This window comes from Protopterus annectens, chromosome 6.part0, assembly GCF_019279795.1.
Source record: "Protopterus annectens isolate FY-2018-M chromosome 6.part0, PAN1.0, whole genome shotgun sequence".
NCBI classification, from domain to species: domain Eukaryota; kingdom Metazoa; phylum Chordata; order Ceratodontiformes; family Protopteridae; genus Protopterus; species Protopterus annectens.
The window spans coordinates 523,355,001-523,367,805 of record NC_056737.1 but is presented as its reverse complement, the minus strand read 5'-3'; the positions used below and the strand labels follow the sequence as shown (position 1 = coordinate 523,367,805).

Below are 12,805 nucleotides of genomic sequence, written 5' to 3'. Positions count from 1 at the left end.
CAGTACAAATGACTTGGGATCATTTAGTGCCTCAGGTGTTGGAAGAACTGGAAAAGAATGACAGGAAAGAGAAGACAAAGCTGGCTGTCTTTTACTGGGAGGGAAATAGCTCAATCTGTGACAAGAGTGACAAATGACAGGCAGGGTGTCCCAGAAAAATGGATCGCCAAGTGTAGCAAATTATCACTAAGCAGTGAAAGTACAGCAGCCCATGAGGCAACGGTGGTGCAGAGGTTAGCATTGTTGGCTCACAGCAAGAGGTTCTTCGGTTCGATTCTTGGCTGGAGTGCCTTCTGTGCGGAGTCTGCATATCCTCCCCGTGGTTGAGTGAACTTCAAAGAAATGCAGGTAGGTGTGTGAGTGTGTGTGCGTGTGTATGTTTGTGCCTTCTGTGAAGGTTGGGGGTCGGACTGGCAACTCAGCACTGTAAAACTCCACTGCCAATCAGGAGCGGACCGGTGATCTGCTGTGGTGACGCCTAACCAGGATAAGCTGAAAGACAACAACAACTGTGTACTTACGGCAGTCTCTGGGTATGTGCACAAGTGTACAAGTCAAAAGTAGCCTACACCATGGGACTTCCATGGAGCAGGGTTGTAGGGGATAGAAAACGTGGATGTCTGCATGGAAAATATTCACCTGTGATTAGCTCTCATCCACAGGTGAACATCTTCCATGCAGGTGCACACATGTACAGGTCAAAAGCAGCCTACAGCATGGGACTTCCAGGGAGCAGGGTTGTAGGGGATAGAAAACCTGGATGTCTGCATGGAAGATGTTCACCTGTGATTGGCTCTCATCCACAGGGAAGGAATGAGCTTGGAAAGTCATGGGCAGACATTCTAAAGATATGCATCTGGAGCATTTCTCCACAGGTGTCCGCTGAAAATGAGCTCTGTTCCAGTCAGAGTTTACCATTAAACAAATGTTAAATAAAAAAAAAAGTAAAGATTAATGGTCAGCAAACAAAAATCATATAACAGACCAAAGTAGCTTGCCCCATCAGTAGTGCCAGATTGAGAACAGCCTTGAGGACATCTAAGTCAAAAAGAAAAAAAAACACTGCAGTAAAACTTACTGCACTTAGCATTAACATGTAATGCATGGATGCAAAGATAATTACACAGGTCAATGACATTCAGGGTTACTTTGGATAAAAATTATGTACAAACAAACTTGATCAGTAATCTACTCCCCCAATTTATAAATTGTTAAAGTTGCTACCTAAATTATACTCCAACAGTGTACAGATGAAGGACTGTAGCCTGTAAGATATTATATGACTACCTGTTATCATTCTACAATTACATACATGCTATGTCAACGAACAGAGTGCTGTTAAAATTACAAGTATCAGCAAGGACTGCATGTCTAGACTTTGATGGTAATAAGCAAGGACATTTTTGATTTTTACAGTATCTGCTAATCCTAAATATTGCTGAGTAAAGACTGCAATAATGCATAAACCAAGAGACAAATATCTGCACTTTGTGGTGCTAGCTCTTATTCACACACCTGTTCTCACAGTTCTCTACCTTATCCCTTTGATATAAATATGTCACTGCTTGTTGTATTGCTTGCAACTGTATGCTGCAAAGTTGTTTTCAGCAGGGCCTTGACGCAAAAGACTTTGCTGGCATCACTTGCAGGTTTATGGTTTGAGTTACTATGTCTACATAGCAATAACTGTTAGAGACACTTAAATACAGTTTCTGAACTCGATAAATTCAGGTCATACAAAAGTGTCATGACCTTAAACATCCGGGCCGTGCTTTTCTCTCTATATTACCTCTCAATTTCTTAGGCAGAGTTTAAGTCATTCCACATACTGCAAATAAGTAACTTAGTAGCAGAAGTAATATAGATATATCCAACATGCTGACACTTTCCTCAATGACCTTACAGGCCTAGGCAATCTTCTTTTATGTACAATCACACTTTTTGTTTTTTACAACTGCTTACTCCATTTGACAACTTTGCTAATAAGTAATTCAGTAACTAGAAACAAAAAAACAAAAGCACTAATGTTGATGCCTTCTTCAACTAGACTGCAATTTTCTCTACAGACACTTAGTCTTGTATCACTTTTTTTTATTAACATTCCAAAAATTCCTGGAGAGCACTGTTCATCTAACCCTGACTATGCTTTCTAATCCATGTAGTCAGTCGCTCCAGTAAACTCTCACGAATGGCAAGGAAATTACTTTTTGAAGGAAAATTATTAAATGTACAAGCTGTCAGTTACAACATCCAAATGTGAAAGACATACATCCACTTTATATAAAAAAACACTTTGCTAGAATCTACCATTTCTAGAATCTCCTTGTGTTCTGACTGAGTGTGCTTCTTAAACAATTTGAAAATATACAGCTGATAAGTATATATTTTGGCACTTTAACTGTTCAGAGTTCTGCACTGTCTTAATGTTTGCTTGACTGAATTATTTATATACTTGCTGGCATTGTTTTCTGATTCTCTAAGTGCCTCCATTTTGATTTTTGTCCTAATTGACTGCTTTCTGCACGCTTTTAGTCATGTTTTAATTTAACCGCATTTATTTAAACTGTAATTGCTTTAATATTGCTACACACTCCAGTGTGCTAACCTGCACTGCATTTGCATTGTTTTACTGCTGTTTTAGCTGCTTTTCTTTAAAAAAATGTTCTAAGCTTGTTTCCCACCTTTCCTGTAACTAATCTAGTTCAGATACAGATTTGCTGTATCCAGGACTGTCTGTAAGCTTTTGAGCGCCCCCCAATCCTTTCTGTGTTGGAGAGAAGCCTTCTAGCTTATCAGTGGGAGTGGTAAGCACTAGGTAGCCTATCAACCACAAGAGGAGTGATTTCTGGCCCAGAAATTGTAGTTTAGTGGCCGTTTGAGCAGTTTTTCTAACCCCTTCAACTTTCTGGTTTAAATGCCCTAGTTTGCGCTTGATTCCTGCCATTACTGTAATTAGTCTAGTCCTGATACAGATTTGCTGTGTGCAGGACTGTTTGTAAGCTTCTGAGTCCCCCAAGTCTTTCTGTGATGGAGGAAAGCCTTCTAACTTATCATTGGGAGCGCTAAACACTATGTAGCCTATCTAGCACAACAGGAGTGGTTTCTGGCCAAGAAATTGTAGTTTATTGAATGTTTGGGCAGTTTTTCCATCCCTTTCAACTTTCTGGTTAAAAGCCCACGTTTGCACGTTTTGTGCTTGTTTAAGCTCCGCTCAGCAGCGCCAAACTGAGGTAAACTATTACTGGTGCCAGAAAGTCTGCTCTTCAGTTTTTCCCTTAGATCTTGCTAATTCTTTCTGTCTTGCACTTCAAATAGCCTAATCGTTTTTGCACTTCAACAGGTTTTTGTAGCAATTATTATAGCACACCTAAGAGCCATCAGCACTAGTCATTCTTCACGGAAATAGCTCCAGTACTTAGTAGTTATGACTACCCCTCCTGGCATGATTAAGGGCAGTTCCCTGTGCTTTCTCCTATTAACCTGGTGCACTTGGGCATTCTGAGACAGTGTAGCAACTGCCTCATGGACATAGACAGCCCTTTCCTCTTACCTCCCAGCACTCAGACTTGTGACAGATGCACTTATATCACCAAATTGGAAGCTATGCACTCTCCAGCCAAGACCGGACTAGCTGGTCAAGAGGAGAAGGTCAACACCTGCACCACACCACATGGAACACATAGCCCTCCGGAACACCCACTATCACAACTCTCACATAAAAACACAAACCACACACCCACCTTCGTGGAGGCACTCAACAGAATTTTACCCAAACAGCGGCGACCTCCAAGACAGAAGCGCACTCGACCAGCACAATACAGCACAAACCACAGGACACACAGCTCACCTCCACAGTGTGCCGCTCAACCTAAGCCCCTAAGGCTAAACACCTTGCCCAATATACTAATCATAGGTGATTCAATAGTGTGGCACAGACATGTCCAACTCACTAGGTTGAATAAGGAGACAGTCAGCTGTCTATCAGGTGCCAGAATCCGACACATAACACATGCACTCACGTCACTCTACAAGTACAAGTATGACTCTGTCATTGTCCATGTGGGTGTGAATGACCTGAGACGCATCTCCCTGGACTACATGAAAAGAGACATGGTGGAGCTCTCGGATTATGTGGTCCAGGCAGGTATGACACTAGCCCTGAGCAGTATCTACCATCACCCAGAATGATACCGCAGTACAAACAAAAAATGATTGACTTCAACAACTGGCTAAGTTTATGGTGTCACTCTAAGGGGATCCAGTACCTGTCTGCTTGGGATAACATGACTGAAAGACCTCAATGCTTTGCCAGAGATGGCCTGCATCTGTCACCCCTAGGTTTCCGGATACTGACCAAGCCTCTTGCCAACCCCTATATGTGCCTGCAATCTGAGGGTCATGCTGCTCAACACTAGAAGTCTAAATCTCACAATGCACTCTCTCAAAGTACTCCTCAAAATGGAGAACATCGACATTTGTGCTGTAACAGAGACCTAGTTTACAGCAGCAGAAAGTACCCCTGCGCTACCAGGCTATAACTCATTCCACACCTTTCAGCCCCGAAACATGGACCGAAGCTCCAAAGGCGGTGGTGTCTCCATATTCATAAAGGATACGCACACCTTTAGACTAGTAGCCCAGCATAATGCATCTGAGATACTTCAGGTACAACTAACATTGGGTAAGATTGCGATCTAGGTCAAAGCCTGCTATAGGTCCCCAACCATGTCCCTAGACTCTCACTCCACATTCCTAAGCACCCTGGAATCTATCAAGGTCCAACCCAACACTCACATACTAGGAGACTTCAAATACCCCTCCATCAACTGGGAAAACTACTCAAGCACCAATGCACTGGCCCAACGCTTCCTGGAATTCATCAATTCCAATGCATTGGACCAGCTCATTCGTACCCCCAACTAGAGGAAGCAACATGCTTGACCTGGTTATTACTAACATGGGCAACCATTGCTCTACACCAATACTTAATTCCTCCCTGGTTAGAGTTGACCACAAACTAATAACCATGGAAATCCACATCACACCCACACTCCCCGCAAAGGAATCCACCATGAAAAACTTCTCCAAAGCTGACTTTGGACTGCTAAAAACAGAAGTGGCTAACTTCACGGCACCCATGCCAATGGAAAATCAATGCACGACTGCCGAATCATACACCAATGCACTATACGAACACGTACATAAATGCATGGAACTCTCCTCCAAAAAAAGGAAGCCAGTCTGGTGGTCCCCTGCCATTAATAAACTCTACAACAGAAGGAAGAAACTGTTGCAGAAAAAGGTGAAGTCCCAAGACTGGAAAAATCCCCTTATTAGCCTCAACAAATAGTTGAGATCCCTCATCAAAACCTCCAAAGCCAGCTATGAAGGCAGAATGGCGGCAAACACTAAAAACAACCATAAAGCCTTCTTTAGTTATATCAAGAATCTCCATGGCAATACCCAGATTTGCTCTGAGTTGCTGCACAATGGCACCTCCTATACTGAGCCAACAGATATTGCCAACATACTGGCTGACAGATTCAGTGCCAACTTTACCCCCCCCCCCCAAAGGACCAATCTCAATACCGGAAGAATGTCAGGCACCCTGCATTACTGCAGCACAGGTTAAAGCTGCATTGTCTAAGGCCAAGAATACAGCTTCCATTGGATCTGACAATATCCCTGGCTGTGTTCTACATGAACTACAAAGTGTACTGAAACCACATCTGTGTGCTCTGTTCACTCACAGCCTCACTTCTGGCTTTGTCCCTACTGAATGGAACACTGCTACAGGCATCCCTCTCCATAAAGGAGAAGCGACTACAGACCCTGGAAATTATCACCCCATTAGCCTGACGAGTCTGATATGCAAGGCTATGGAGCGCATTATCATGGACCTAATTAACAAGGATATAGGGAAATTCCAAACTCTAGATCCCATGCAATTTGGTTTGGTGAAAGGTAGATCATGCCTGCTCAACCTGGTTGACTTGTTTGAGTCAGTCACCAGAGCGGTGGATGAAGGTAAGGCAGTTCATACAGCCTACCTCTATCTGGCCAAGGCCTTTGATACCATTCCTCACTCAGGAATTACTGAGAAACTCACCAAACTAGGCATCAACCCCTACATCGTTAGGTGGGTTGCAAATTGGCTCCAAGATAGAACCCACAGTGTGAAAGTAGCGGACTCCAAGTCAGACTGCTGACCAGTCACGAGTGAAGTCCCACACGGATCAGTCCTAGGTCCTCTCCTGTTTGGCATCTACTTCTCAAAAGTCCAGGCCAACACGGAGGGACTCTGGCTGACCACATTCGCAGACGACTGCAAGCTGGAAGCCATTATTAACTCCTCAAGTGATGCAAACATCCTACAGAAAGGCCTCACTGAGAACAATGACTGGTGTCGAAACCATGGCCTTAAGCTCAATGCCAAAAAATGCGTCATCTCCTTTGGGAAAAAAGCAATTCCCACTAATCACTAATTACCACATCAATGGGAGCCCACTGAGCACTGAAGGCGTTATAAGAAATCTGGGGACACAGGTTGACAGCAACCTCTCCTTCGACCACCACATAGCCACTGTGGTCAGAAAGTCCTTCTATGTGGCACATCTCATTACCAAGGGTTTTGCAACCAGGAAGAAAGAGGTCATAATTTCTCTCTACTCTTCTCTCATTAGACCAATCACAGAGTATAATGCCCCATTTGGCATGTAGCTCACTAGACACATGCAACAGCTGGAGAGGCCACTAAAGGACCTCATGAAGAGGATCCTAGGCCTTAAACACATATCCTACATGGACAGACTCAAAAAAGTCTAGCTATTCTCTGTCTCACATCGTCTACTAAGAGGCGATCTCTGCTTGACTTACAAAGCCATGTCTGACCCAGCTCTCTTAGAAATGCTACATCTAAAGAAATACCAATCCCTTCACACCACACACTCCAGAGACTTCAACCTCATTACCACAATCAACAGAACATGCTGGAGGGACAGGTTCATAACCCAGAGACTGCCTATGCTCTGGAATAGACTTCCCACACATGCCAAGCAGAGCACCTCACTAGCCCTCTTCAAGAGAAATCTTGATGAGTGGATGGGAAATAGACTGATAGAGGCACTGGGAATGAACGATGGGCAGCACAATGCCAGGACACTTCTATGAGCTAGGCTTGTAAAGGCCGCAGGACCATTAGCCTAGTACACACCTATGAACCTATGGGCCTTAAACTAGTGTGACTGCAGAGTTTTATTTATTCATTTATTTGTTTACTTATTTTATCTTTTGTTGACCAGATTAGTCCCACTAGGCTAGTAGCATCTTTTCAGGGGAGACCTAAGGTGGTATTTATACTATTGGGGGAAGGGCATCAGGGAACTTCCCCCACTCTTCTCAATAGGTGCCATGGGCTCTTTTACATCCACATGAGCTACTACCAAGTCAAGCAGACAGGGCCTCAGTTTAATGTCTCATCTGAAGGATAACACACCAGGAATGCAGCACCACCCTTATGCTGCACTGCAGTGTCAGTAACTGGATCTACCTGGTATGGGAATAGAACCCATACCCTTCTGCACCAAAAGAAAGTATGCTACCTGTTGTGTTACTGACACTACAGATGAAGTGTTCTACAGAGGAAGACTTGCTGTTTCTACCCTTCCATTGCAAGGCTGGTCTCACCTACCTGCTTATTTCTGCAGCTCTGTCAAAATAGCAACATGATAAAAAGATGGCCAGCTATGACAGTGGATTTAGATCAGACAATACAAGCCATTAAGGTGCTTGTAGTCCTGTTGGTATCATATGTAGGTCAGGCATTCATATATGATCCAGGATATGATTTTGGGAACAAATGCAGAAAGCAATAATGAGGGATATGTGATATGATAAGGACCAGAGTGTGGAATGACAGAAAATGACCTTGTCAGTAGGGATGGATGGCAGTACCATACTTACAAAAATATTATAGAGCCACTCAATTAAGAATTGATATATTATATTCAGCATACTAACTACAATTCAAAATGGAAGATGGTGATGCTTAAGGAATGGGAATATAGCCACAGGATCTGAAAGAAAAGAATAAAAAGGTATTTAAAACTAGTTTATAGAAATCTGAAAAAATACTATAAAAAGCCCACAAATTTCCATCTGGAAGTTTGAAGTTTGGTCTTCTGGAAAGAAAAAATGAAATTCTTAACTGATATTTCCTTGATAAAAAGGTGGCGGCTGACATGGAAGGAAAGATTCATTATGGAGAGCAATTAAGAGTTGGGAATACAAGAATGGAATGGGGAAGTTTTTGGAGAAGTATAATCCAAGAAATACCGATTTAATGAAGTGCAGGATATTAGACAGGATTCTGGAAAAATAAGAAAATGAAAAGAAAAAAAAAGAAGTCTGCAGAAGCTGGAGCTAATTTAACACTTATAAAAGCTAGTTCAGCCTGAGCTAATAATAAAATACTAATCAGCAGAATATATAAAGCATTAATACCAGATAAGGAAAAATTAAGAAACATGCATGCAGGTTTGCAAAACGTATTGGAAGTAGTAATAACAAAAGAAATGTGAAAGGAAATCTGTAAAGCCCATAAGATAGTAACCAAATTAAGAAGGTTTAGAATATTTGCATGGAAATGAATGCATTAATACTTTTATACACCACACAGACAACATAAAATGTTGTCAGTGGTAAGCTAAATATCCTGGTGATGTGGGCAAGATCAGATAGGGGACCGGCAACATTTTCTGGAAATGTAGTAAGCTGGGAAAATACCAACAGGATGTGCAAGCCTTAATTCAGAAACTATTAGAAAGTGAGTGGCATTTGAACGAAAAAGACTTTTACCCGAGTTGAATTTGCAGGAATGCTTACATATTTGGGCACTTACAATTTTACTACTGACAGATGCAAAAAAGTTATGAAAAGAATATATAAAACATCTGAGGAACCTAATCTAGAAAAAGTGAAATGGAAATGAAGTCCAACAAATCCCCTCCTCCTACTAAAAACACATTAAAGGATTTTTTGTTTCTTTATATTTAAACAACATCTAAAAGGACTCCTCCTCCTCTGGCTCAGAAAACCTACTCCCCTGATTTCTCTACCACTGCCAATACCATCTTGCAGTCCCTCTCGCACACATCTATAACCTTTGCCTTTCAAAAGCAACATGTCAGCTATCTGGAAAATAACATTTATCAAAACACTCCAAAAAATAATTGAAGCTCACAAACTGCTCCCGCTTCCAACCATCTCCTTCCTTCCAACTCTAGGCAAACTCCTTGAAAACACAGTCTATATTCCACTATCCGACTACATCCAACAGTGTAATCTTTCCAGCAAAAAGTATGGCTACTGGCCTGGTCGAAGCCACGACTGCCCTTTGGACCTTTACAGAAAGCATATTACACAATGGAAACAAAGGTAACTTTTTTATCAACCTCACCAAAGCTTCTGACCAGAGTTCCGCTGTGGCGACCCCTAACCGGGAAAAGCCGAAAGACACAACAAAACCAAAGCGTCTGATCTCATAGACCAGCCATCATTTCCAAATCAGCTTATAATCCTTCCTTGGGTTAAAAACGTCTTGGAGGAAAAAAAAAACTTCAGCATCAAAATTGGTAATGGCTTATCAGACACTGTCCAGCTTCTCAAAGGTGTCCCTCAAGGTTCTAATCTTTCACTCCTCCTCATTTCCACTTTTATTAAAAAAATTTCTTCATAACCCTCCACATCTTCTTCTCATTTTTTATGGTTTCCTACATCAAGCAACTCCTGTTCTGCCATCCAAAGCCTACTAGAGTTAGACCTGAGCCTTCCAAAACAGCGATTCAGTAATAGGTTATGACGAATAAGACAATCTAAAACCAAAACAATGGAGTCTGGAAACCCCTGCTGACTCAAAACCTCCAATCAATTTTCCCATCATTGATCTAAACACTACTACTAAAGAAACCACCACCAACTTCAAGAACTTTGACTTCTGGCTTGACCCTTCTTGAACTTTCACTCCCACGTAGAAAAAAACATGGGAAAAATAAACTCCATGCTCTTATGGTCCAAAAATATTTCCATTTCTCACCTCCACTGTCAGGTCTGCTGTAGGTAAAGTCCTACTGCTCCAACTAGAGTAAGGCCTTCCTATTACTGCCTCAGCTTCCACAAAAAATATCCATAACCTCTAAACTAGCTTTAAGTCCTTTTGTTGGTTCATCATTAACTCTCCTCCTATTAAAGAGTCATCCTTCTACTTGGAACCCAGCTCCTTAAGTTGCTAGACTTTAACAGTACCGAAACCCCACACTCAACAAAACCCCCCAAAAAAAGTACATTTGTGCAAGTTTATCTTACCATAACAGTAGATGTTTGAATGATCATTGCTGCAGTAGCCTTAGCTATATGAGTTCTATCCTGCCAAAGACATAACAGCCGTCCAGCTTCCAAAGCTTCAGGGCACCTTCCACATGGCAAAACATGCTTGTGCTAAGCTGTCTAATTGGCAAATTTGGGTGCAAAGCCCTTCAGAGCTTTTCTGACAGAGGAGACAGGGAGGCTGAAGCCCTGAAAGGACAAGGATAGAAAAAAATAATAATAAATGTCCACACCCTAGTATAAAAAACACACCAAAAAATAAGGGGGTGGTGGGAGGAAGTGGCTACTGCAGCAGTGATCATTCGAACATCTACTGTTATGGTAAGTTCTACTTACACTACTGTACTTCATTCTTCATATTGATCACTGCTGCAGTAGCCTTAACTATATGGGTAGATTACCATAGCTAACTATATTTGGGAGGTGGAAGGAGAAGGGTCCTGGAGAGTAGTCCTAGGAAAGCATGATCTAGACCTAGAGAAGAAATCCAGTATACAGTGCTTTGTAAAAGTAAGACAGAGGAACAAGTAGCATCTTCTAGAATCCAACCCTTTACAAAAAAACCAAAGAAGCCAAGGTCTTTGTAGAGTGGGCTTTGACCCTGCTTGGAACAGATTTGCCATGGTGAGTACAACAAAAGGTAACAGCCTTAGACAACCATTCGAAAATTGTCTGTTCTGACACCGGTTGTCCCCTTCTTACATTCACAAAAAAATGAACAGAGCCAATGATCTGAAAGATTTAGTTCTGTCAAGATAGTGTCAGAGTTGTCTGTGGAAATCCAAGGTAAGGTGTATCCTTTCTCCTTCATTTTTAGGTTCAGGAAAGAAAACTAGGAGATGGATAGTTGGGACTTGCAGTAAACTCGGATACCACTTTAGGCATAAAAAAAATAATTTGTTCTCAAAGAAAGCCTCTCCTTATGCAAAATGAGGTAGGGTTGACCCACCAAAGAGCTTGCAACTCAGACCAAGCAATAAAACAGTTGTATTTGTTAATAACCTCAAGTTAGCCAGATTATCTGGTTCAAATGGAGCAAATGTTAGTTTCTCATAAACAAAATTAAGATCCCAAGGAGGGGGGCATTGGTTTACTTGGAGACCTCTTATGCAAACCACCCTCCAAGAACATTGGAGAATCCTTGGGCATACATGCTGAAATGGCCAACAAATGAACCTCCATAGAGGAATAAGAAAGGCCATAGGACAGTAACTCACAAATATTGTAAAACCAGAGAACAGCTAGCCCTAAATGGGTGCTGGTTATGTTGTTGGCACTAATTAGAAAACCTTTTCCATTTGCTCATATATGATTTTCTAGTATCAGGCTTTCTTGCCTCCATTAGTACCTGCTGCACGTCCTCAGAAAACAGGTGCGTATAAGGAATTAAAAACCTATTATCCAAGCAGTCAATTGAAGATGATTGTTCTTGTATGAGTAGATCCATTCTGTGAGGAAGCTTGTGGAAATTGCCCCTAGCTTTTCCAAAAAAAGGAGAACCACAGTTGCCTAAGCCAGAAGGGAATCACCACAATGATCTTAGTGGTTCCTTCTGAATCTTCAGAAGTGCTTGGATAGTAGTAGAAAGGCATACAGGAACATTCTTATCCGAAAGAAAGAAAAGGCAGCTGTCTTCCAGGCCTTCTTCCATGGAGTCATGGAACAGAATTTTGCCAGTTCAGAGAGGAGGCAAAGAGGTCTACTTGAGGAACTCCCCACAGATGGATCAAATTTTGGAAGACTCCCAGAATCTGCCCATGTCCTGCACAGTTTGTCTGCCACAAAATTTTGCTCTGACTGATTGTAGGATGCCTGTAGAGTGAGACTGTGCTGTGAAGCTGTATCCCAAGCTAAAATTATAGTCTACAAAGAGGGTGCAACCTGGTTCCCCCTTGCAAACTGATGTACCAACATTACTGTGGTATTGTGTGTACCACTTGAAGAGGTCCTGGGGACCAAAGGTCGTTCAGAGAATTGAGTGCCTTGATCAGGGCCAAGCATCTCCTTAATATTTATGTGCTAGCATCTGTCCTTGGTGTCCCACACTCCCTGCACTTTTCTCTCTCCTGAAATTGCTGCCCAAGCAAAGTCTAAAGTATCTGTGGCGACTGACTGCTTTGGAGCAGGGAGGGAGAAGGGGAGACCTTGTTTTAAGGATATCTGTTGTCTGAAAAGATAAAGGGTCTTGATGCTAGAATCAAAGACATTTCAGATACCACTGTATCGTTGACAAGTGTAATCTTGCCAGGCATATTATGAGAATCACAACTGCCATGAGACTAAAAATCTGGAGGTTTTCCTTCACAGACACTGGAGTCTGAATGGAAAAACTTAGAAATAGATCTAAATAAAGATCTATTTTTTTTTCCTGTGGAAGAAAAGCTCTTTGAACTGAGGTGTCTAGCTGATATCCCAGGAACAC

General features: G+C 42.0%; 1 protein-coding gene across 1 annotated transcript in view; it reads right to left on the bottom strand.

The window, feature by feature from the left end:
- SEC23A (SEC23 homolog A, COPII coat complex component) overlaps nt 1–12,805 on the bottom strand; it is a 1,400,163-nt gene that overhangs the window by 209,776 nt on the left and 1,177,582 nt on the right. The window lies entirely within an intron of this gene.